Genomic DNA, 25,142 nt, shown 5'->3' with positions numbered 1-25,142 from the left:
AAGGTTTATTATTTCCTAAAATAAAATCATCTTCACCATTGCATTATTTAATTAAATTTAATAAATAATTCATTAAGAACCAACAAAAGACATGTATAAAAGGTATTGTGCTGGGTCCTGGGGTTGTGGAAGTGAATATGGCTTTGAATTTTGGGGGTTCATAATCTAATGATACACACATATATGCACACATACAGATGGTAATGAAAGGTGTATTTTAAGTTTACTTAGAGCAACTACAAAAATCAGAAGACAACAAATACAAATAAAGGGCATTATGGAGTGTGGTGAGCTGTGATGTTTTAGGATTTGATAGACTTACTCTTCAAGCCAGTCATTGTCAGTTACTCTCTCTGTTTCCTCAACAGGGCAAATATCTTCTTTGAGTCTTTCTTTCTTTCTCCAGGGAACAGGAAGAACAATTTTATTTCACAGGGTTCTTTGAGAATTAAATAATATCATAAAACCATACAAAGTACTGTTTCATTTTCTCATCCCACAAACATTTAGTAGCTTTTAGTATGTTAGAGAATTGAGATAAAGGAGCTGCCACAAAGTGATGTAGTGAGTGCTGCACAGAAAACTAGATTTAAGAGTTCAGACTTTACTTTTTAATTTGTTTGGAAATTAGAAGCCATTGACAAGTTTCAAGGAAAATCTTCCGATTTCAAATGTCCATCTTAGAGAAATAACTCTGGTCATAATACAGTGAATGGATCCAAGGAGGCAGACTGGAGGGTGACTAGGGTCCTAGTTGAGGAACAAAAACAGTAAGATAAGACTAAAGAGGAGAGAGGAAGGAAAGGAAAGGAGAGAAAGAGAGGAAGTATGGCTCTGAGTCTTAAGTGCCAAAGGATACAAGAGAATAAGTATGTTTGGCATAAAGGATGGTCAATTATCTTCTGGACATGCTGAATTTGAGATAGCTATCGGACATCTAGGTGGAGATTTTTAAATAGGTATTATATCTGGATCTTGAAGAGAATAGCTAAGAAGAGAAGTCTAACCCAGAGTCATGGCTTTTGGCTGTGTGACTGTAATTTCTCAGGGGCTATGTGTCTGAATCCACTTCCAGGGGCACAGTGAATAGTATGTACATGGACTGAACACTGGAAAACCTGTAATCAGTATGATGAGCTAGCAGATCTTGTTTTTTTCCTAGTGTGAATATATCTGAAAGTTTTCTTATTTATCAGAACACCACTCATCCAACCATTCATTCATTGCCATCCAGGCAACAGATTGTCCTGAGATAATGGACTTGCAGACCATTAGTCAGAAGTGGTCACTTTGGATCCAATTCACATCAGGAGTTGGAAAAGATAGTCTCTGCTTCAAAAACTGTTGTAGAGATACTACAACATGAACAAAATGGTAAAATTGTGGTTAAAAATTGATTCTTGAGAGACTTAGACATCTCATCAAAAATTCCAGGAAGTCAAAAGCTTCCAGTAATGTGTGAGTCACAGGGAAGGAATACTTCATCTTCTGACCAAAGGTTGACTGTCTAATGATGAAAATTCATCTTTGCCTTCTCTCCACTGATTTCTCATATCCAGTCAATTGCCAAGTTTTAGTAATTTGACCTCAGAGATGATTCTCATCTCTCTTTCTTCCTTTTAATTCCTTGTTCTGGCACTAATTATCTTAGCTTGAGCTTTCACATTAGATGTCTCCCTACCTCCCAAACCATTGCATGCTACACCACATGTATCTTCTTAAATCACTGGAACTCAGTCCAAGCTGGCATTCAATTTCCTCAACAATATACCCTGAACCTGGCTTTCCTCCCTCATTCATTTAACAAACACTACAAGCATAGTTGAGAAGCTAGAGCTTTTCTAAACACATCTTACATTCTCATCAATCTGCAGCTTTCCCCTTCCTGCTTCTGCCATGCTATTTTTCCATCTTCTTTCTTATCCATCTACCTCCAGCACTGAGTGCTTACCTACCTTCAATTACCAGCCTAAATACCTCATTCCTTCAGATGTAAAACCTTATTATATTAGCTGGAAATCCATCCTTTTCAAAAGAAACTTCATTATACCAAATTTATCACATGCTACTTATAGTGATTTATGTAATTTCTTTTGTTTGAGAGAGAGAGAGAAAGAGAGAGAGAGCGCAAGCATGAGCCAGGGTGAGGGGTAGAGGGAGAGGGAGAAAGAGGATCTTAAGCAGGATCTTAAGATCCTTGCCCAGTGCAGAGCGGGACACAGGGCTTGATCTTATGACTCTGAGGTCATGACCTGAGCCAAAATCAAGAGTCTGCTGCTTAACTGATTGAATCGTCCAGGTGATCCTATGTAAAAATGTTATTCTCTCTAATATAAGCTCTCCTAGGACAGGAGAGAACAGGAAATGTTATTTTATTTTTGTGTCTTGTACTATTACTATTGAGTGAAAAACTGAGGACAGAGCTCAGGAACCTTCCTTATTTTAAATATACCCATTTTAACATTCCTCAGAACCATCCTTCCTCTTCTAGGAAGAGTCAAATTTCGGCCAGGGATTGTTCTGACAAATATTGTTTCAAGTGAGTCTTACCCTTTGTTTAAGTAACTGAAATTCAGTCATTCAAAGTACATTTATTGAGAGGTTATTAAACCTCAGAGGTTCCTGAAACAGGTTCTGAGGTTACAGAACTAAACAAGACAGACCTTGCCCCAGAGAACCCCATAGTTAAAAACTCTTGTAATAAAAGCATGCTTGTAACGCTGAGATAATCCTGAGGAGAGAGCTCTAACTTGCCAAAGAAGACCACAATACTGTGTAACATTTCATTTGACAATGCAGGTGTTTTCTTAACATTCAATCAACAGAATTTATTGCATATCTAATGATATGTTGCACACTCTACCCATAGCTGAAACACGTTAATTTTTACCCAATAAACATTTCCACAAAATTCAAGAATCTTTAGCTTATCATATCAGGCATTATTCTAAGTATTACATAGACAATATCTCATTTAATTCTCTTCCATGGAATATACTATTTTATATCTACTTAGTAAGTTAAAAGACCAAGCTAGGCACAAAGAAGCATGAGTTGTTTATATTAATTGATGGGACTGGAATTTAATAGAGTCCATCTGATTCCATAATTTGTTTTCTTAACTATCATATTACACATTCAAAGAATTCTGGGAGACCATAAAATTGGAAAAATTAAAGAAAAATCATACCAGGGGATCCCTGGGTGGCTCAGCGGTTTAGAGCCTGCCTTTGGCCCAGGGTGTGATCCTGGAGTCCTGGGATCAAGTCTCACGTCGGGGTCCCTGCATCGAGCCTGCTTCTCCCTCTGCCTGTGTCTCTGCCTCTCTCTCTCTGTGCGTCTCTTGTGAATAAATAAATAAAATCTTCAAAAAAAAAAAAAAAAAAAAGAAAAAGAAAAAAAGAAAAAGAAAAATCATACCAGTCACTTGACATTTTAGGTTTTAAAATTGATTAAAGCAGGCCTAAAAAGACAGCCACTTTCTCTTTAGGATGAAAAATAGATTCAAAGTAGTAAGAAAACATTTCGATACTATTTAAAGTACAATCAGTAAACCAAACTTTCTCTATGGGAGTATAGGTTTGTGAAACCTAAGATTGTTATGAATAGGAGGAGAGGAGATCAATGCCTTATATTTTCAATCTGAAAATGGTCATCTCACTTCATGTTTTTATTGATATATTCACTTCTTGTATTGTTTAAGACTTAACATCCATTTGAAACTGCTTGTAAGTAGGATTTCTTCTGCAAAAGCTTCAAAATCATTGTTATTTCTTCCCCTCCTCCTTAAGTGTAGTTTTGATGGGAAGGAAGTCTTCATTTTTATTTTAAAGATTTTATTATTATTTTTTAAGTAGTCTCTACACCCAAAGTGGGGCTTGAACTTATAACCCAGAGATCAAAAGCCATGTGCTTTACTGACTAAGCCAGCCAGGCACCTCAGAAGTCTTCAGTTTTTAACATCAGGTCTCTCCAATAGAGTTCTAACAGCTCAGAATTCTCCCGTTTCCTCTGAAGATTAATTTCTTTGGTTCTTAATATTGTGGATTTAGAAAATTTGATTTTATTATTCTATCAGATATAGGGTCATCAGACCATGCCATTTGTAACTCTATTGACTTTGATTTTTATCAGTTCCCCCTAGGGTGATCTGACCCTTGATCCGAATTTCCTTTATCTTTTAGATCACAATGAAAAAGTATTTGTTTACATCAAGAAAAATGATTGTCCGTGGTTCAAAATATTGTTTCTTCATAAGAGGTAAGCTTGCTTCACAAATAAACTTAGAAATCATCAATTTATTTGCTAAGTTACTGAATTGTATTTGTTAAAAAAGACTGTGTATTTAGATAAGTTTAGAAAGTCAGTCTGCAAGGTATATACCAAATTGTTAACAGTAGTTACAGGTGGAGGTTGGCATTATAAATAAGAGGACTTCCACTTTCTCTATGTTGGATTTTTTTTTTTAAGATCTTGTATAATTAGAAGAAAGAAACACTTGAATACAGATACATCCACTATGAAAAAATGTCCTTCTGGATATAATCACAATAAAGAGTGCCTATTTGGCCTGCCCTTTCTAGGTGGACCAGGTCAGTTGTGGTTTGCAACCAGAATACTCTTTTGCTTGGTCGCAATTGGTGTTGCCCTGACATGTGAATATGCCCCAATTTTCCTTTTTAAATACTTTTTATCAGTGGCCAAAAGTTTTATTCTGCAGAATATTAATTGACTATCATGAAAAAGACAAGATATACCAAGTGTTGGTGAGGATGTGGAGAAAAGGGAACCTATGTGCACTCTTGATAAGAATGTAAATTGGTGCAACCACTGTGGAAAATGCTATGGAGGTTCCTCAAAAAATTAAAACTAGAACTATCATTTGGCCCAGAAATCCCACTTCTGGGCATATATCCAAAGAAAATGCAAGCAGGATATTGAAGATATAACTATATTCCCATATTCAGTGCAGCATTATTCATTTAGCCAAGATATGGAAACAACCTAAGTGTCCATGAAGAGATAAATTTATGAAGAAATCGTGGTAGACTTATATGTATATGTGTGTGTGTGTGTATATATATATATATATATAGTATATATAACATGACATTATTTAGCCATCAGAAAGAAGGAGATCTTGCCAATTCGCAAAAACACCCCTGGAACTGAAAGCATTAAGCTAAATGAAATAAGATAGAAAGACAAATGCTGGACACTTTCACTTATATGTGATTCTAAAAAAAAAAAAAAGATAAATATGTGAGGTGATGTGTGTTTTAGTGAACTACATGGGGGAAATCCTTTCATAATATATACATATATTAAATCACCACAATGTACACTTTAAATATCTCAAAATTTTATATTTCAATTGTGCTTCAATATAGTTAAAAAATAAGTATGTATAAGAAAGAAAAGTAAATAAAATAAAAGGGATTGATTATATCTAAAAGAAAAGAAAAGCAAACAGTTTCAAGCCTACCTAGCACATGGTAAGCGTTCAATAAATATATTGAATGAATGACCACATGGTGTTAGTTGACACACTTTCACATGTCACTTTTAGCGGGATGTCAGTTGTCAAATCCATCTCATCAGTTATCCAGTGAAAAGTTGGGTTACATCTGAAAAGTTAAATGACATCAATTATTTATCTTTATAACTGTGTTTTATATTTGGAGATAGAAATTTATTATAGCGTCTCTAACACTATATTCACTTAGTGCAGGAGCAGTCCATATATGGATGCAGAAATTCATACACAGGGAGGTCAAGTTGTATGAGGGAGATTGTAAGATAATAGAAAATACATATGTTGGTCTCTGCAAAGAGCTCCTAAAACCTTTTTTTTTTTTTTTAAGATTTTATTTATTTATTCATGAGAGACACAGAGAGAGAGAGAGAGAGACATACATACACAAGCAGGCTCCACACAGGGAGCCTGACATCGGACTCAATCCTGGGTCTCCAGGACCAGGCCCTGGGCTGATGGCAGTGCTAAACTGCTGAGCCATCCAAGCTGCCTGTTCCTAAAACCTTTGTAAAGTGTTAAGTACCAGCAGCACCAGGAGTATCTTTTGTTCTAGGGAGGTGACTCTGGGTGGGCTCCTGGATGGGGTCTGGTCTCCAGAAATACCAATTCAAGATTTGAACCTTGGGATTTTTAGTCCTGTGGTAAACACGGCACAAAGCTGTCATGGAAGATTACAGTGAGTAGCAGAGTTGTTAGGTGTAAAATTATCCTGTGTGTCTGAGCTCTCTACTCTAGAGCCCAGAAATAAATCCACATGTATATGGTCAACTGATCTTTAACAAGAATGCCATGAACACACAGTGAGGAAAGGAGAGTCTTTTCAGTAAATGGTTTTGGGAAATCTGGATATCTACATTCAAAAGAATGAAAATAGATCCTTATCTCATGTGCACCATATATAAAAATCAACTTAAAATGGCTGTAAGACCTAACACTGTGAAATGACTAGAAGACAACATAAGGAAAAATCTTGAAATTGTTCTAGGCAACAAGTTTTTGGACATGACACCAGAAACATAGGCAAGAAAAACAAAAATAAAGTAGGATTGCATCATACTAAGAGCTTCTGCACAGCTAAGGAAATAATCAAAGTAAAAAGGCAACTGACAGAATGGGAGAAATATTTGCAAACCATCTATCTGATAAGGAGATAATATCCAAACTATATAAGGAAATCCTACACCTCAATAGCAAAAGTCAAATAACCTGATTTAAAAATGGGCTTACCTGGGGGCACCTAGGTGGCTCAGTCAGTTAAGCTGATGACTCTTAATTTTGGCTCAGGTAATGATCTCAGGGTAGTGAGATCAAGCCCCTCATTGCTCGATATTCTCTCTCTCTCTCTCTCTTCCTCCTCCTCTACTCCTCCCCACTTTATCCCCCTCTCAGAAAAAAAAAAAAAAAAAAAAAAAAAAGGCTAAACCTGAGTAGACATTTCTCAAAAGAAGCCATACAAATGGTCAACAGGTATATAAAAAAGTGCTCAGTATCACTAATCAGGGCAATGCAAATCAAAACAACAATAAGATGTCACGTTACACCTATTAAAATGTCTAACAAAAAGACAATGGTTAACAAGTGGTGAGGTTATAGAGCCAAGAGAACTCTTGCACCTGAGTTAGAGGGGGTGTAAATTGGTACATCTGTTATGGAAACACTATGGAAATTCCTAAAAATATTCAAATAGATGATCTAGCAATCTCACTTCTGGGTATATATCAAAGGAAAGGAAATAACTATCTCAAAGGATATCTGTATCCCTAGGTTCATTGCAGTATTATTTGCAACAGCCAAGATATGGACACAACCTAAGTGTTTGTTGATGAATGAATGGATAAAAAATGTGATGTGTGTGTGTATATATATATATATATATATATACACACACACACACGTAATATTATTCAATCTTATAAAAGAATAAAATCTTGTCATTTATGACAAAATGGATGGACCTGAAGGAGATTGTGCCAAGTGAAATAAGCCAGACACAGAAAGATGAATATTTTATGATCTTACTTATATGTGGAATCCCAACATTTTAACTGATAAAAATAAAGAGTAGAATGGTGGTTACCAAGGGCTAAGGGGAAGGGGCAATGAGATATTGATCAAAGGGTACAAAGGGTGAGCTATGTGGGATAAATAAATTCTGGAGATTTAATGTACAGCATAGTGACTGTTATTAATAATACTGTAGTACAAACTTGAAGTTGTTTAAGAGAGTTGATCTTAAATGTTCTTACCACTAACACCAAAAGGCATAGCTATGTGAGGTGACGGGTGTGTTAATTAGCTTGATTGTGGCAATCACTTCACAAGGTTTACACATATCAAAACACCATGTTGTATATCCTAAACATATACAGTTTCATTTGTCAGGTATGCCTCCATAAAGCTGGGGGAAAAAAAAGAAAAGTCAAAGAAAAATGAAAATAAAAACTTTCAAGTGTTGACAGTGATGGACTTTCTAGAACTTGGGATGGTAACAAAGAATGAACCCCTCCCACCAGATGGAGAAGATAAAAGCAACATTGGAAGTGTGGGTAGAATTGTAACTCGGAGTGAGGTTCCAATTAGTGGAAGAGGAAGAGGAAGAGGAAGGGAAAGGAGGAGGAGAAGAATAAGAAGAGTAAGATGAAGGAGGAGTAAAAGAAGAAGTAGAAAGAGAAGAGGAGGAAGCCGAGGAAGAGGGGAAGGAGTGATAAATAATCACCCTTAGCTCAGCATCCAGAGAGAAGTGGAGTTCACATTTTGGTGTAGGCGCAGACACACAAATGCACACACATAGCAACTTCAGCACTTTTCCGAAAATTGGCAGGTGCACAAAACTTAGACGAGAGTCAGTCAGCTAGCTAGAAGCATGTCAGGTTTGTCATAGTCATGCAGCATTTAGGAAGCCGTGTTTAAGAGAGGAAAATTTAGGCGCCACTATGAAAGACGGGAAAGAAAGCAGATGGGTGATGGTATTTCTAGGAGTTGTCAATCTCTCAGGAATCTTGAAATAGACATCATAGAGGGGAAAGAACTGCATGAGAAGAGTTGAGAGCATCCGTATGGAGAAAGGCAAAAATAAAAATGGCCTTGTGAACAGGAAAGTTGATAGAAGGGAACACTCTCAAGGGGCCAAATAAAGTAGATGAAAGCTAGAGAGAAAAGGAGCTTAAGATTTTATTTAATTAATTAATTTATTATTTAAGATTATTTATTTTAGAGAGAGAGTGAAAGAGCATGCATGAGTGGGCATGAGCAGAGGGAGGGAGAGCAGAGTGTCCTTGGAGCAGGGAGCCTGATGTGGGGCTCGATCCCAGGACCCTGGATCATGACCTGAGCTGAAGGCAGATGCTTAACTGACTGAGCCACCCAGGTGCCCCAGGAGCTTAAGATTTGAAAATGCAATGTGTCCTAACAATTCGGCAGTGTCTGTGAAATATATGTTATTTTAAAATTTGATAGTCATGATTTTGAGACTGCTTTGAATGTGAGTCCACATTACAGGCTGACAGACAGACATGAAGATGGGCCTGGTGCCTCAGAGCATTTGTGTGCGTGGTGGGTGCAGACAGAGGAGCCATTACTGATTTCTGTGGGTGCTCTTAGAGGCAGAAGATAACTCTGTAGCACATTGTCCCTGCCCCCAGATTTACTGAAGCATTGTTGGCTTACAACATACATGTTTCCTGTGTATGATGTAATGATTTGATGCACTTAAATTACACAATAATTACCTCAGTAAGGTTAGTTAACACCTCCATCCCTAGAAGTTTATACCCTTTGACCAACACCTCCCCAATTCCTCTGACACCTTGCCCCTATTCTCTAGTTCTATAAGTTTGGCATTTTTAGATTCCATGTATAAGTAAGAGCCTATGGTATTTGTCTTTCTCTGACTTATTTCACTTAGCATAAATTCTCAAGGTCCATCCATATTGTCACAAGAGGCACGGTTTCCTTCTTTTTTTATGGCTGGGTAATATTATATCATATTATATTGTGTGTGTGTGCACGCGCACACGCATGCGTGTGTGTGTATTTAGGTTGTTTCCATGTCTTGGCTATTGTGAATAACGCTGCAATGAACATGGGAGTACAGATCTCTGATATCCTGCTTTCATTTCCTTTGGATATATACCCAGGAATGGGATTGCTGAATCATATAGTAGTTCTATTTTTGATGTTTTGAGCAATCTCCATACTGTTTTCCATAGTAGCTGCACCAACAGTGCACAAGGGTTCCCTTTTTTCTACACCCTCACCAACACTTGCAATCTCTTGTCTTCTTGATGACAGTCATTTTAACAGGTGTGAGGTGATAGCTCATTGCGGTTTTGATGTGCATTCCCTGATGATTAGTGATGTTGAGCATCTTTTCATGTACCACTTGGCTGTCTTCTTTTAAAGGAAGGGCTATTTATGTCTTCTGTCCATTTTTATAATTGGATTGTTTGTTTGTTTTGCTCTTGAACTGTATGAGTTTCCTATATATTTTGGATATTAACCCCTTAACAGGTGGTTTGAAACATTTTTGTCATGGTTTGCATTTTCTGTAGGTTGCGTTTTGTACATTTCTGCTGCGTTCCGTACATAGGCTGCATTTTCATTTTGCTTGTTTCTTTTGCTGTATACAAATACTACGACAGTATGATAGAATAATAACCACTGCTTGTTGTATCAGTCAGGTTTTCTGTGTAAAGATTTCAGAATTTTAGTGGTCTCCAAAATAAGCATTCATTTCTCTCTCATTGCATAAAGGCTGTGAGTTGGCTGCAGCTCTGCTCAGTGTTGTAGGCCATCTGTAATTCCACTCCCCATATCTCTTCATTCCTGGATCCAGGCTGAAGGAGCGGCCCCTGTCTGGGACATGGTGTTCTTGTGGCAGAGAGCAAGGGCACAGAGGCTGTGGTGGCATATTGAAAACTTCCTCATCCGCTGACATACGCAGGCTAAATGGTGGGGCAGAGATGCAAACTCTACCTCCTACCAGGAGGCATCACAAGGGCAGAGGTGTATAATCTGCTCACATGACAGGGAAAGAATAATTTGGACAATAGCAAGAGGCACCATATTAATAATAAGCTAGGCCTTAAGTTTTATTATACTGGTCTTTGGGGTCTCTGGGTGTATCACGGGAAGGAAAGAAGCCTTTGATTGTAGCTGTGGCAAAGAAAAGGATCTGAAAGTGTCCCTTGTCCATCCATTCCTAATTATCTCGTATCATTTACCCCTGAAATTAAAAATGAATTCAATACTTAAAATGCAAATATAATTAGAAATGCAAAGAATATAACAATATTAAAAATGCAGAGGCATGCAAATATAAATTATGTAATTTATCTTTTTGACATATCTTGTCTGCAGAGACTTGTGCTGACATAATTTCATCTTGTTTAGTTTGCAGATAAAAAGATAATCCCTGATACCAGGTGAATTACACTGTAGAAAGCTCCTCTAAACCATCATATGGGGAAGGAAATAGCGGGGCTTCTTACACTCTCCGCTAGTATTAAAGGAAATGGAAAAAAAAAATACAGTTTGACCTATCCAGGTCTTTCATCTCGATTGAGTTAGCAATTTAACCCTCAACATCTTTTTCTTTGGATTGCTTACTTAACCATTTTAAAGATGACAGGCCGTGGTTGTACGGCAGAAGTATGCTATCAGCCGTCTCCTGTTCCCCTGTAACTACTCTCTGTAACCAACTTCCTGTGATTGAAAAGCCTAAGATATTAAGGTCTGAAAATTGAGGTTTTGAATTGAAAGGAAAACACCTCAATTTTAACCATGGTGCAGAACTTTGTCTTTTTAGCATAGTTCTATAAGAATCCTTGCAGGGAACGTTTTCAAATTTGAGGTTATTTTTGCCTTAGTTCTTTCAGTAAATGAAATAAGAATACTAAGCTTAAAATGCTATTAAGTTTGATGTGAACAGGAATGCAGATTTTGGAAGTGTAATCATGTTTCATCGGATGTCTTCTACCACCAGTGTGAAATTGATGAGACGACATTATGCATTTGTATTGATTGCCGTGTTTGGGAATTAAGTCACCAAGTGGCATTTTACCATATTTTGTTGAAGAGCAGACTCAAAAGCCTGCTCTCGCTCCAGAGACCTTTTCCAATTACCCTAGTCTTCCATGAAATCTCTAAACTGTGATATTATTTTTTACCTTTCCTGCATATTGGTCATGTACTCTCCCAGATACTATGGCTGGGGGGGGGGGGTGGCGGGGGGCAAGGCCAGGCCCAACTTGGTTATCCTTGTTCCAGCTCCTAGCACAGGCTTGGCAGGTAGCTGGTTCTTAATCTGTATTTGTTGATGGAATGAATGTGTTGATTTAAATAATCATCTAATTGCTTACGAGAATGTTATTGTCTTCATAAGTAAGATATCTTAATTATAAGTTCCTTGCAGTCAAGGGTCATGTGTTCTTGCTGAACTCCCATGGCACCTCCCAATGCTCCCATGGCACCACGGGCTCCCATGGCTAGGCACACAGGGGTATATATGTGATGTTTGTTGAAATGATTCTCAAAGTTCAGTTATGTTTGAGATTTCAGTGGCACCTCCTCTACAGATGCTAAGTTTAGTCTTTCAATATGATACAGCTATAAATACTTTGAGCTAAGGACCTTAAAGTATTCATATACATTTGTGATGTGCCTCACAGGCTACCCCACATCCAGAAGGTAAATTGTAGAAATGAACTGAACTCTAAATTTTAACCATGACTTAGTATTGCTCAGCTGTGTTGACAAAATCTACAGCTACTTACAACCCAAATATCAAATACTTAATGAGACAAAGTAAAAAAATGAGACAATCGATTAGTTAAGGGAATACAAATATCAACCAGTGCCAAAAGAATATTACATTTGAATCATGGACACTTTAAAATAGAAAGAGATTTTTGAGGCCTTTCCAATACGTCTAGGGCATTCTTGGGGAGACACCCAACAGATTATGAACTCTGATGCCAGACAACCCTCATTCCAGCTCTGGCTCCCCCTTGGGTGGCCATGTTCCATTGTTGTAAAAAAGATTTTATTTATTTATTCATGAGAGACAGAGAGAAAGGCATAGACATAGGCAAAGGGAGAGCCTGATGCGGGAATGAATCCTGGGACCCCAGGATCACAACCTGAGCCAAAGGCAGACACTCAACCACTGAGCAACCCAAGTGCCCCTATGTTCCATTTATTTAACCTCTCATTGCCTCAAATCTCTTATCTTTAAAATGGTATAATGACAATATCTACATCCCAAGACTGTGGTGAGGATTACATGAGATAATGCAAAGAAAATATTTAGCATAGTGCCAGGTAGAGTGAGTGCCTTATAAAAGTAAGTTATTACATGGTTGTTGTTGTTTTTACTGTTATTTGTTGAATACCCATGGTATGCAAAGAACTATGGCCAGGGTGCAATAGATAAGGCCCAGCTTCAGGAATTCACAGATAACAACCTCTAATCATTTTTATAAATGGCCATTTACTGAGCCCTTACCTAATAGACATTATACCAAATATTGAATCTGTTTGGTCAATACTTAAGACAACTCTTTTGTAAGTGGAAAACTGAGACTTAGGAGGCCATGCAACTTCCCCAAGGTCACCCAGCAAGCACTTGGAGGAGTTGGGAGTCAGACACGGTGCTCCTGGCTGATTTCTGTAATTTATGTTCTCTCTTAAAGAAACACCTCCAAAAGTGATGTAATGAGCGAGCAACAACAGTACTACTGCAGAGCAGATGTCTTTAGAAAGGGGAGATTGCTTCAAGGTAGGGTCATTGTAGAGGATTCCACAGGGAAAATGACACTAGATGAGCAGAATTTTAACAGAGAGAGAAATAGGGATAGAGTTCTGGTCTGAACCCATATGAACTCATCATTTTTGTAGGAAAAAAAAAGTTGATTATTGTTATTTTCATGTAGTTCAACCTAGAATAATTTGTGACAGTGGTAATGGCATGGGCAAAGTTTAAAATATGAAGAATTTGAATCCTCTCCCAGTTTTTCAATGAGGACTCCTGGGTGTTGGAGAGAAAGGAGACAATAAAAAATGTGTATAGATCAGGGAATAGGGATCCTGAGAAAAAGAGAATTAATCTCCAATGGGATGAAGTTCACAAAGAAATTACTGATGCCATGGTTGTTAATGTGTGGGAATTTTAAATCATTTTGAACATCTTTGTATTTTTTGGCAATTTCTATAAGATAAAAACAAATGATATAATTAAAGCTGTAGGGAGCAGCAAGGGCAATGAAGATGCTTTCACCGAGTCACTTAAGGTTTCCTTGAAACATTATAGGAATCATCTGGAAACTTAGCTTTCATTATTTCAGAAAGGGGCATTTATCAGACACAAATAACATTGCAAACATTCCTTCTGCTTTAAATTGCTCCAAGAATGTTTCCTTGATACAAAAGTGTAATGATTTTGCTCCGCATGTTAAAAGGGTGATTTTGCACTTTTCTGATTGAAAAATAGAGACCAAAGTGGACATTTAAGGACTATAAATATTTCCGTTTCTGGAATGATTTTATATGCTTTGCTGCCCTAGAGTGATTATTTATCTGGAGAGCTAACACATCTGCACTGCACTTTGTTCTGAACGGGCATAGCCTTCGTTGCAGGAATAATTCTTCAGAAGGAAGCCAGGGTGACATTATTCACAAAGGGTCCCAAGCATAGGGCTCTTTCTACCCCTCCCAGATCAGTCTCCTGGGACTCTTTTAGACTATATCCCAAAAGCTACCTTTTATTTCTCGAAATTTCTGGAGAGGAAGCATGAACACTATCTACTGACATTGTCATATGTGACAATATACCAGATTCTTTGCTTTATTCCATTTAACCTCTCAATAACCTTCTTACTTTATTACTGTTGTTATATTGTTATTGATCTTATATGTAAGTTTTACATATGTAAAAACTGAGGCTTAATGGGTAAAAAAGAGGCCTAAATTCACATCATTTAATTTGAGACTTGGTCTCACTAACTCCAAAGCGCCTTCTGTCTCCTGACCTCTCTGTAAGGCTGTATCCCCCAGTGCCTACAGTCAGACATCTCCTGTGCCATCTCAGTTCACCCATTACAATATGTAACAATTTTGCTACACACAGCACCCTCATGAGTCAGTGGTTCTCCACGGGGGTTGTTTTTTGCCCCAGGAGACATCTGGCAATGCCTGGACACATTTTTTTTTGTTGTCACAATTGGGGGAGAGGCTACTGACAGCTAGTAGGGAAGCTCCAGGAACGCTGCTGTGTATCCCACAATGCACACGATGGCCCCCACAACAAAGGCTTGTCGAATTGAAGAGACAAAACTGAGTCCAGAGCCCTGTCTGAAATCCTCCATGCTTCCTAATCCCCACACTCATCCCTGTGTTTCTTGATATTGGAAATCTTTGTCTAGCTTCTGACAAACCCATTTTTATTTCTAGGCGATTAGAAAAACTGAATAATTAATGTAATCTTCCCATGATCAAACTTTCATTAATATCTATTTGTGGAGGTGATTAGCTAGACACCAGTGCATTGGATCTCTTGTATCTATTGGGAGCTCCTAACCTGAGGCAGATGTCTTTCTTAAATCTAGAAGAGGAACAGCAAGAGTACAATACTGCCAAACTCATGTGTGTCAACAGGAAAGGCTTTTCATTCTCAGAGGTTAATTGGGCAGAAAGATGTTTTTCAGGTGAAGGAGGGCTAAGGGAGGGGCAGTGCCATGTTTCCCTGGGGAAGCTGAGGAAGGTCATCACCTCCTCCCTGCTCAAAGCAGCATAGCCATATGGAGAATGCTGGATTTCAGAACCCTACTGCCAAGAAGAGGAAGGGCTTTGTTCTGAGGATTGTGTACGATGCACAATAAGTGTGTATGTCAATACCTACATACCTACAGACATCCTTATTTCTTTTATACCTTGTTTTTGGTTTAACTGATGAATAATCCAGAAAATGATAGAAACTCTTGCTCGGACTCCTAACTTTGGGAAATGAACAAAGGAAGGGGAAACGGGCAGGGGGATGGGGTAACTGGGTGACGGACACGGAGAGGGGCACTTGATGAGATGAGCACTGGGTGTTATACTATATGTTGGCAAATCGAACTTCAATTAAAAAAAAAAAAAGAAACTCTCCTCGGACTTTGCTTTGCCCATGTAAACACAGCTACGAGCTGTCCAGTTATTGCCTCTAAGCTTGCAGCTTCCTGCACTGTTAGAAATTCTTTAAATGAAAAGCTAGTATTGATTCACTGTTCTTTGCAAAACGGCTTTAATTGGGACATGTCATCACAATCCTCTTAGGAAGAATAGTCTATAGATTTCAAAAAGGCTCCAAACAAGCATAATGTAGGGTAAGACAAGCTCCCCAAATCCCGAATTCCTAGCTTTCTAATTCTCTAAGTGTGCCCTGTACAGGGAGCATAGGCCAAGGCCTTACCTGCTTGCATTATCTCACAGTCGCCACAAGAGGGCGTGTGAAGAACATAATCCTCTTTGGAACTGGGATTCCAGAAGCCATTTCCTTGATTAGGCAGCAGCATCTGTAGTTTCCTGTCTCCCCAAGCAGGTGGAACAGATCTTTAAAACAGTCACTTACACATCTTTTTAACATGCTGTCTACACAGAAAGGGGGAAAAGGGAAGGTTCCGAAGGTGGTGTGAGATAGTCTCTCCTGGATTTCCCCACAATCTGGAAGAGAGTCAGGAAAACCAATTCATGCAGGCTTTGCACTCCATTTGATTTAGTTGGAACTTTTCACCACGCCAGAAATGGCCAAGGCTACTGAAATGACTTGGGGTTTGAGTAGAATAAATCACTCCAAGCTTGAAAGATTTTCCTGCAGTGATTCATTTCTGTCAAAACAAACACACATACAAAAAAAACAACCCAACTTGATGATTTATTTTGCCTTCGGCATTTTCAGAAGAGAAATCATCTTTTCTTTAGAATAGTAAGAAAAAAAGAATAGGAAGTCAGAGTCCCACCCATTTTGTGCTACTGTCACAGGTGAGTGTCCCACAGAATTAGAAGGGCTCAGGTTGCTTCCAAGGATACGGAGAGAAAATTGCTGTCAGATGAGGTGCTCTGGGGATAGAGGACAGGGATCAGTTATGGGGATCCTATAGGGTGGAGGTTCTCAAACTTGGGCATACATCATAATTATCCCCAAATACTTGTTCAAATGCAGACTTTTGGGACTCACTGTGAGATTCTGATTCAAGAGGTCTGAGATGGGGCCTGAGAATTTGCATTTCTAGCAAATTCTCAGGTGATGCTGATGTTGGTTGGGGACCACACCCTGAGGTAACTAAGTCATCTAAATTACTCCTGAGGTTAGACCTGGGCATCTACAGCACACCAGTCCCAGTATTGGATGTGGTTAGGACCTGAGATTCCAGCCTGGTTATTAAGGTCCTAAGACTATACCACACATAGACCTCCCTGCAGACTCCTTGCTCCAAAAGGTGACTCTTCTGAATGAAATGAAACTTTTAGCTTGCTTCCTCTCTTCCTCAAGAATACCTCAGGCCTCTGAGCTGAAAGAAATTCCATAGTCCTGCTGACAGCTGTGGCCTCTGTTTTCAGATCTTAATGCATGGGGAAAGAATGAGCAAACATATTCTATACCAACTAGACACTGTTTTGCAGAATTTATAGATTGATTCCATCTCTGAGTGACCTCAACAAGTTGCTTACCCCATGAATACATTTATTTTCTTATCTATGAAGTAGGAACAAGGGCTATACCTACTTCACTGGGTGGCTGTATGGGTTACGTGAGTTAATACCTGAACAGTGCTTAGAACAGTGATTTAATGACTTAAATATCTGCTGTGCCATATCCCTCACCTTTGCTTTTAATGTCTGTCTCCTTATATGGAAACTTGAACTAAGAAGCCTCTCAGCTCCTGGGAGTGTGCCCTCTTGCAGTGTTATTGGGAGGCTGGAAGATTTATAATGTTATCTTTAAACCCCTCACCTGGCTGAATGACATGGCTTAGCCAGGCTGTAGAGGTCAGAGGTCAGGTATGAAGGTCGATTGTAATTTCTAAGTGGTAAAGGTATTCAAACCATATAACTGGTTTAAAGCTTATTAATTTTGAACAATCTGTTGTGCTAACTCGATTATCTTCATGATACATTAGCAGATCCCGTGGAGCTGCCATTCTTTGTGCCTTGCAATATGAAGAAGCAGCAAAATAGCAGGAAGAGAAAGTATAAATATAATAAAAGTAGTCCTGGCACGCTGCTGTGCGACATGGAGCGAAGTACTTCATGTGTCTGTATGGCTTCCTCGAGTGGTAAAATGGGTATGATGATTCAAAGCTGCCTCAGAATCACCAATCGTGCTTTCTGCACATTCTCAGATATGATATATGACTAAGTACTATTTAACTACTTGTAGACTTCAAGTAAATTTCATTGGTGTGGATATTTATTTTTACCTCTTTATTTAAAGAAATTATTCACCGAATAGATAATATATTGTCATGAGGAAAATTGAAAAAGCTAAAAAGGATGAACAAGGAAAGATAAGCTTCCCTTCCATACCTGTCATCAATCTGCAGTGTCCATCCACTGAGATTTTAAAGTGTTTTTAAAAGATTTTATTTATTTATTTATTTATTTGAGAGAGAGAGAGAGAGAGAGAGAGAGAGAGAGAAAGTGCATGTGTGAGAATAGAGGGAGGGCACAGGGGGAGAGAGAGGGAAAAGCAGACCTCCCCGCTGAGCATGGAGCCTGATACTGGGCTGGATCCCAGGACCCAGGGATCATGACCTGAGCCAAAAACCGAGTCAGATGCCTAACTGACTGAGCCACTCAGGCACTCCCCTAGTGACATTTAAAAAAATCATTGGACTATTTTTTTGAGTTTTGGTTTTACAACAAAGCTGGTTATGTCTTGTTATGCCCCACCTTCCATACATGCATTGCTTTCTCCACCGTCAACATCACCCACCAGAGTTAACATTTGTTATAATTCATGAACCATCAGGGACGCACCATCCTCATCCAAAGTCCACAGCTGATGTCAAGGTTGACTCCTGGCATTGTAAGTTCTGTGAGTTTCAACAAATACGTAAAGGCACATATCCACCATTACTGCATCATAAGGAATAGTTTCACTGCCTATGCTCCAGTATCTGTTCATCTCTGCCTCCCACCAAACCCCTGGCAACCACTGGTCTTTACTGTCTTCATAGTTTTGCCTTTCTCAGCATGTCACCTACTGGCAGTCACACCGTACATAACCTTCTCAGATTCTGGGATCTTCCTAATATTAATATGCATTTAAAGTTTCCATGTCTTCATCCACTCATCTGGATGTTCATCTTCATCTATTTGTATTCACCTTTTGAAGGGCATCTTGGTTGCTTCCAAGTTTTGGCAGTTGCATATAAAGCCATTAGAAACATTTAGGTGCACGTTTTTGTAAACTTTTAAAGTTGTTGCTTTAGGTTAAGAAATCCTAACCACTTGCGATTAGGACTCTTTCGTATCTCTTACCTGCATCCTGTGTGGATGTTGGCATCGAGCACTTAGGATGATCATGGCCATAGTGCTTTTAATAGAAACATTCCCTGAAATATGTGCCCCTGCTCCCCACCCCATGCCCGGTGACATTGGTTAAGAGGCTTTCCCCAGCAGGGAGTTGGGGTGAAATTGAAATTTTTCCCTTTTGATCACTCTTCTCTTTTGCCTCCATCTGGGCTTCTGTCCCGCCTCCAGATCCAAGCAAGGCTTGCTACTGTTGATATGAGGATCACTCCAGTGTTCCAATTTGAATCATCTCCAGTCTGGCTTTTTCCATCTCCATCTCACGCTTAGCATGTCCAGCTCCCACATGGTATATATATTTGTGTCCATATTGATCTATATTCATATCTGCTTCTCTTACTAGATAATAAGCTACCATCTTCTTTCCCTACTTCCAAAATGTTATATATAATGATTTGCATGTAAGAGATTTTTAGTCAACATTTATTGGTAGAACAAAACATTGTTGATGTTTCAGTTAAAAACTATTTGACTAATCAGATTCTGTATCCTGTAGAATGAAAGATGCAGATTTCTAAGAAGCACTGCTCTGAAAGTAACAATAGCTAACATATTCCAGTATTTAGTCTATATTAGGCACAATGCTAAGCATTTTCACGTAAATTATCTCACTTATCCTCATGAAACTCCCCAATTGTTATTATTGCTCCCATTTTATATATGAGGAAACTGAACCTTAGTGAAATTAAGTAACTTGCTTGAGGACTCATGCAAATGGATCATGTACTATAGGACTTCCATGATTGCATTTCAGGGATGATGGCACATAAAATGCAAAACAAATTTTAATCTGTCACATTAAAGTGAATGATGTAATATGAGTCTTCATCAATATCAATTGGTGTGTTTGTGTCTATATGATTAGTCTGTCTTCCCCCAAAGATGGTAAGCTCTATGAAGATAGGAGCCATTTGGTTCCATCTATCTCCAGTCCCTAGCAAATTGCCTGGTCTAATTTAGGTAAACCTATCCAGGAATGGTCTTAGTCTTCTGGTGAGTCAACAAGTTCATCTTCTGACACATCAAACCCCTGTAAGAATAAGGCATTTTGGAAGTTGAGTGTGGTCACCATAAGAAATGCATTACCATCTCCCAGAACAATGGTGCGCATCTCTACCTTCCATTCTTCAGATTGATTTCTGGCATAGATCTTTGATGGAGAAAAAGATGCATTACTATACAAAAGAAGAGATAACCAGGTCAAGGAAGGTACATTTTATAAATAATTTGTATATTCCTATGAAATACCTAGAAATTTAGTATTGAAAGCCTAACCACCTTGAATGCATGTTTGTGAATGGGATTGCAGGAGTGTGCCTATCTACGAGTTATCAGTTATAACTCAGAAAGGAGGTGTTTATGTCCTCACTGTCCCTCTGAACCCAAAGTGGCTATGAGAGATTTGGGTGCTGCCAGGAAGAACAGTGGAAACTAAAACAGCCCATATTATCTCATGCTTTTCAAAATCACTGTGCTTTCGCTCTTGATTTCCTATTGCTTAGAGGTTCAGGTTTTAACTTCTCAGCCTGGTGTTCAAGAAATTCCATTTTATGACCCTCGCTTCTATGTTCAGCTTTATAGAATAGTCTGCAACAGGGACTCTGGTCCATGGAATGGATTCTGCTGTCCCTCTCATATGTCAGCATCACTTTAATCTTCCCTTTTCTCAGACAGCACAACTCTCACTTCTTTCTCTACCCATATTTTCTCTGATTTCTTAAAACCAGGATTAAATGCAGCTTTTTACTTTTTCCTGATGACTTCAACATGAACTATGATTGTGATCATAGCTTAGTAGGGTGGCTAAGGGTTCAGATTCTCAGGTCAGATTTAGGTCAACACAAGACTTCATTTATTTGCTATCTAGGTGATTCTAAGGGAATTATTACTTTTCCAAGCCCGGTTTCCTCATCTACAAAATGTGAATAGATAAAATGACCTTATAGAATGGTGATGAGAGTTAATGAACTTTTGCATGTAAGATGTTTCATCTTGAAAAATCCTAATTCTAGATGCTTAAGTATTTTAAACCTGATTGAATTGGAGGACAGAAGGTAAAGGAAGAAATAACAGTTTTGGTATATGATCCTTTAGTCAAGCCTGCATAATGCTTCAATTCATTGGTGTCATGAACTTAAGCAGAGGAATGTTATAGTATTGGTGGTGATGGAGTGAGGATTTTATGTTCAGTTTTAAAAATGTGAAGTTGACAAAAGTTTAGGAAATTTAAGAAGAAGCAAGTAGTCAGTGGGATTCAGTTACTTGTGTCTGGGAGGTAAATGAAGCCAGAGTTATGTACAGGGTCACCTAGGAAGAGAGTACAGAGTGCAAAATGGAGTGGATCCATGACCAAGGACTATAGGCTTGCTTATAGGCTGCATAGATGATGATTCATTTGCAAAGAAAGTGGAAAAGTGAGTAGAAAGATAAAAACAAAACAATGCCAGTGGTATCTCCAGTGGAGGAGACTATTTCAAGAAGGTGGGCATGTTTGGTGTTGTCAAATGCTTCTGGGGGGCAAGTACTCAGAGGACTAAAAATAAGCATTATGTTATCTACAGGAGGCCACTGTTGACCTTTGTGGGAGCTGCTGGAGGGTTGTTTGGAGTAGATCAAGGAGAGAATGGGAAATGAAGAAATAGAGACATCAAGTAAAGAAAACAATTTTTTTTAAAAGTAACTGTTAGGAAAAGAACAGAGGTAGGGGCAGAATATAGAGTGAAATGTGTTAAATTTTTTTTAAGGGGAGAGATTTAAGCATATTTGAAAGCCACTGGGGAGGATACAGATTTGTGCCAGGTTGAGTGGGGCCCCCCAAAATTCTTAGATTTAAGTTCTAACCCACAGTGTCTCAGAATGTGACCTTATTTAGAAACAGACTCATTGCAAATGTAATTAGTTAAGACAAGATTATACTGGAGTAGGGTGGGTCCTAATCCAAATGACTGGTGTCCTTATTAAAAGTGGAAATTTGGATCCAGAGACACACACAGTAGAATGCCATGTGAAGATGAAGACAGAAATCAGGGTGATGCTTCAGGAGTGCACCAAGGATTGCCAAAGATTGCCAGTAAACCACCAGAAGCTAGGAGAGAGACATGGAACATAATCTATATTCCTTAGAAGAACCCAGCTCTGCTGACACCTTGATCTCAGACTTTTAGCCTCCAGACTGTGAGACAACAGATTTCTGTTGTTGAAGTCACCCAGTCTGTGGTGATTTGTTATGGCGACCCTAGAAAACTAATATAAGATCACAGGAAGAAGATGAATATACAAAGGATAGTTGGTAGTGTAAGTTCCTCAGAAAATAAGTGAAATGGGATCCAAGTTGATAAGGAAGTTGATAGAATATATGAGATATGAGTAGACCTGTGTGTTTGTCATTGAAAAGATGATGGGTTTCCCATATGATGGCTTTTATTTTCTCTGGAAACTAGGAGGAGATATAATGTGGTGAAAGTAAAAGAATAAAATGGGAGTTTTGAGGATCCATGTGAAGTTGGCAGTAGAGTTTAATCCCATCAGTTAATTGGCTCTGTTATGGGACTGTCTTCAGTAATGCTGAGCTGTAGGGTGCAGTCACAAAGAAGTGGAGACTGGGCCACCCAGGGCTGGGGGCCCAGCAGGACAGGACAACTGAAATATAGAGCATCGAGAAATGTTACTGACTAATATTCTATGGAGGCTGAGCTGAGAGAAGTAAAGAACCGGGTTTGAGGGATAGAGTCAATGGTTTGAAGAAAGTAAGAGTCTTACCAAGTCTGAATAATGTTTGTGGTGGGAAATGTTGAATTAACTAATAGAAGAGAGAGACGTGGAAGTGGGACAATTGATTATGGGTGATGATAAGGTTCAAGATTTGACAGTTAGTGTAGCTAGACCGGAACAAAGAACTGTGAGACAATTGCACCACAGTGCGGGGTGGATTTGTTTGCTTATTTAACAAATAATAATTGAGTGCTTACTCTCTGCCAGGCACCAATCTATGTTCTGGGAATAAAATAGTAGATAAAGGGATCCCTGGGTGGCGCAGCGGTTTGGCGCCTGCCTTTGGCCCAGGGCGCGATCCTGGAGACCCGGGATCGAATCCCACATCGGGCTCCCGGTGCATGGAGCCTGCTTCTCCCTCTGCCTGTGTCTCTGCCTCTCTCTCTCTCACTGTGTGCCTATCATAAAAAAAAAAAAAAAAAAAAATTAAAAAAAAATAGTAGGTAAAGTAAATACAGATTTCTGCTTTGCAGAGTTTTCAGGGGAAATAGCCAAGTAATAAATAAAAGTAAATAATAAATAAATAAATAAATAAATATCTAATATATAAAATATGTATCTCTATGTGTCTCTTTATCTAGATATATCTACATACATATCTATATATGTCTATATGTTAGATATGTCAGGTTGTAATTGTGCATTAGAAAAACTAAAGTAATGACACAGGTTAGGTACTGTTTATGTGTGTGTATTACTATTTTAAGAAAGATAGGATGTACTTCTTTTTTTTTTTTTTTTTTAAGATTTTATTTATTTATTTGAGAGAGAGAGTGCACAAGCAAGGAGGAGGGAGATCCTGATGTGGGGCTCGACTCCAGGACCCAGGATCATGACTTGAGCTGAAGGCAGATGGTTAACAGACTGAGCCAATACTCCATGAGATGTACTTCTTGATAAGATGATATTCAACCAAAGGCTCAAAGCAGTTGAGATAAGCTATGTATCTGTCTGGAAGGACATTTCAGAAAGGGAGAGTGAGTAGTTCAGTACAAAGGCCCTAAGTCCATGTAATTGGCCTAAGATCTCCTATTAACTCCTTTGATATAAATAGGCCTCCTTTCAAATGTTTCCCAGTATTTGTGTGGTTTCCTCTCAGGGGAGGCCTCACAGGTGTCCTTACAGATGTCCTCACAGGTGTCCTCACAAGAGCTCCTTAATGAATCTTCACTTGCTTTTGCTCTGGCTTTCAAGCCCTCTGCTGCTGAGGACCCAAGAAGTCTGTGCTCTGTTGGGGACAGCTGGCTTTCCTGTGGTGGTATCAGATATCCCATTGTCTTCCCATCTTAGGTCCAGAGGGTCAGTGTTGTTACTCTTGTCTTGCTCCTGTGTTGCTACAGGACCTGATAACTATCATCCAGTGGTGGCCTCCCCATCAATGCCCACTGACATTGTACCTCTAACTCTGGAAAAGCAGTAGAAACTCCCATCCCCACTCATCCCCTCCTAGATGGAAGTTAGGGGCAGGTGGTGCCTGTCACAGGAAATAAAATGTCTTTCTAGAGAGAGGAGAAGCCCCCAGCCAAGTTTCATCTCATTTCCACTCTGGGAACAACCACTTGGCATATTGATTGTCATCACTTTTTCCAGGAGAGAACAGGCTGTGGTTTTGTTATGACTCCAAAGAAAAAAAATCAAGAAAGTCTGGCATTGGATCATTTCTCAAAGTCTAGATTATTTGGTCATATTTTCAGTTACTATTTTACCTGTGGGGGGTGGGAAATAAAATGTGTTCAGCTATTTTTAAAGGACAATAAGCAGTTACATAGGTAATTGAGGTTTTATTGTATATTCCATATCATAAAAGGCCTGGTACTGTGAAGGGGTGCAGTTGAGAAAGCAGTGACATGTTATGTAAATAAATGCTTATGAATTAATAATTTTATAAAAATTCATCATAGAAACTCAGTATTTAAAGAGCTCCCATAATGGTGAATTTTGTAAAGCGATTAAAAATCCCTTAATTTATTTGCTAGGTGAATCTGTTCTTTTCACATTTTTGCTTACAATAAATTATATTTTCATGTATTCACACACACATGAGCACTTATCTGGGTGCATTTGACTAAGTTTAGTGGGAAACTTAGAATAAACTGTAGTTCCTACAAGTAGTATGAAATAGGAGAATGAGTTGAATTTTCACTTAATCTCAAGAAGAAAAAAAACAGTAGCCTGTTTCATTCACTTTCTAGAAGATGAAGAGTTTGACTTTATGCTTTTGAGAGGTTAAATATTTCAAAAATATTCTAACCACTATCACTTTTAT

At 38.6% G+C, this 25,142-nt stretch overlaps 1 long non-coding RNA gene across 1 annotated transcript in view; it reads right to left on the bottom strand.

The window, feature by feature from the left end:
* Positions 1-5,491: 5,491 nt before the first annotated feature.
* LOC144300222 (uncharacterized) overlaps positions 5,492-25,142 on the bottom strand; it is a 42,880-nt gene continuing 23,229 nt past the window's right edge. The window contains exon 3 of the long non-coding RNA XR_013366811.1: positions 5,492-5,627. This is a non-coding gene — a long non-coding RNA (uncharacterized LOC144300222). The remainder of the gene's footprint in view (positions 5,628-25,142) is intronic.

Source organism: Canis aureus, chromosome 28, assembly GCF_053574225.1.
Source record: "Canis aureus isolate CA01 chromosome 28, VMU_Caureus_v.1.0, whole genome shotgun sequence".
NCBI lineage: Eukaryota > Metazoa > Chordata > Mammalia > Carnivora > Canidae > Canis > Canis aureus.
Note: the sequence above shows the minus strand (reverse complement) of the source record. Positions and strands in the feature narration are given on the sequence as shown.